The 2,500-nt window shown below is 37.0% G+C and overlaps 1 protein-coding gene across 3 annotated transcripts in view; it reads left to right on the forward strand.

Moving 5' to 3' along the window:
• DAB2IP (DAB2 interacting protein) overlaps nt 1-2,500 on the forward strand; it is a 921,554-nt gene that overhangs the window by 214,698 nt on the left and 704,356 nt on the right. The window lies entirely within an intron of this gene.

Below are 2,500 nucleotides of genomic sequence, written 5' to 3' on the forward strand. Positions count from 1 at the left end.
TCTAGTTACTTGGCACTGTGCATATACACAGGTACATGTATATATATATCAGACAGACACTGTGTATACAAGACCTCTATACCCAAGCATGATACAATATTATATAGTGCTCCCCTGCAGTTTTATGTATTTACCTACCTTGTATAGTAGCATTGTCTAGTTACTTGGCACTGTGCATATACACAGGTACATGTATATATTATCAGACAGACACTGTGTATACAAGACCTCTATACCCAAGTGTGGTACAATATTATAGTGCTCCCCTGCAGTTTTATGTATTTATCTGCCTTGTATAGTAGCATTGTCTAGTTACTTGGCACTGTGCATATACACAGGTACACGTATATATTATCAGACAGACACTGTGTATACAAGACCTCTATACCCAAGTGTGGTACAATATTGTATGATGCTCCCCTGCAGTTTTATGTATTTATCTGCCTTGTATAGTAGCATTGTCTAGTTACTTGGCACTGTGCATATACACAGGTACATATATATATATTATCAGACAGACACTGTGTATACAAGACCTCTATACCCAAGTGTGGTACAATATTATATGGTGCTCCCCTGCAGTTTATATGTATTTATCTGCCTTGTATAGTAGCATTGTCTAGTTACTTGCCACTGTGCATATACACAGGTACACGTATATATTATCAGACAGACACTGTGTATACAAGACCTCTATACCCAAGTGTGGTACAATATTATATAGTGCTCCCCTGCAGTTTTATGTATTTATCTGCCTTGTATAGTAGCATTGTCTAGTTACATGGCACTGTGCATATACACAGGTACACGTATATATTATCAGACAGACACTGTGTATACAAGACCTCTATACCCAAGTGTGGTACAATATTATATAGTGCTCCCCTGCAGTTTTATGTATTTATCTGCCTTGTATAGTAGCATTGTCTAGTTACATGGCACTGTGCATATACACAGGTACATGTATATATTATCAGACAGACACTGTGTATACAAGACCTCTATACCCAAATGTGGTACAATATTATATAGTGCTCCCCTGCAGTTTTATGTATTTATCTGCCTTGTATAGTAGCATTGTCTAGTTACTTGGCACTGTGCATATACACAGGTACATGTATATATTATCAGACAGACACCGTGTATACAAGACCTCTATACCCAAGTGTGGTACAATATTATATGGTGCTCCCCTGCAGTTTTATGTATTTATCTGCCTTGTATAGTAGCATTGTCTAGTTACTTGGCACTGTGCATATACACAGGTACATGTATATATATCAGACAGACACTGTGTATACAAGACCTCTATACCCAAGTGTGGTACAATATTATAGTGCTCCCCTGCAGTTTTATGTATTTATCTGCCTTCTATAGTAGCATTGTCTAGTTACATGGAACTATGCACATACACAGGTACATGTATATATTATCAGACAGACACCGTGTATATAGAAACTGTGCTCCAAATCATTTACAATCTCACTACAAGTGGGGGGACCTACAGGTATATAAGGGGTAGGTTATGAATATGCTTTAAGAATCAATACAAGAACAGATTTTGGTGTTTATGAGGATCATTATATGGTATCTAGTGTAGATTATATATCCTCCTCTCTGAGGGAAAATGCCTCTTACACTATGTTCTGTAAGAGAGAAAAGACAACAACGTTAAGTTGTACATAGTGGTCACACTTGCAGTATCTTGTTAATGAGCAGTTCCTTCATATCTGCATGTGAAGTGCAATATAGAGATTTCGGTTTAATTAAATGTGTATTTTGTATAGCAGTAGGGATGACAAACTGTATCTCGGAGAGTAGGCTGGTCAGGAGCGTCCCCTTAATATTGTATTTTTGTGGGTCTCCTGGATTTATCTCACCAGCTGTATGTCTCACATTCACAACATGCTTATCGAGAAACAAGTCATGTAAGTACAGTGCTGTACATTATTGCTTGTATATAACTGTGCCCATAGGTAAAGTCAGTTCCAGAGAAGCAATTTACTACTGGGAGCTAGCTGAGCACATCTGGTGAGCCAATGACAAGAGAGAAATGTGTGTTGCCACCAATCAGCTGATAGCTGGCAATAGTGTAGGATATGTACATATTCTTTTCAACCAAGGATACCAAAATAACAAAGTCAATTTGATAACATGCTCTATCTGAATCATGCATGTTTAATTTTAACTTTATTATCCCTTTAAATGTGCTTTAAAATAATTTTTTGTTTAACCAGTGCCATATGAAATAGCCATTTTTTCTCATTTAAGGGCTGAGCTTTCAGGAAAACAGATTTCTGTTTAAACACAAATGCTCCCTCATCTAGCTTATCTCTGTATGTAATAACACAAGAAAACAAACATTTTAGTACCTCTCTGTTCCACCCCCACACACGAAGCATGATTACTTCTAAACCTCCCTGTTTACAAAGCTTTTCTATACCCAGTAATTGAAGGGACATAAAACCCAAAATCTTAAACCCTAATTGTAAACAACTTT

The sequence above is a fragment of the Bombina bombina genome, chromosome 12 (genome assembly GCF_027579735.1).
Source record: "Bombina bombina isolate aBomBom1 chromosome 12, aBomBom1.pri, whole genome shotgun sequence".
Taxonomy (NCBI): Eukaryota; Metazoa; Chordata; class Amphibia; order Anura; family Bombinatoridae; genus Bombina; species Bombina bombina.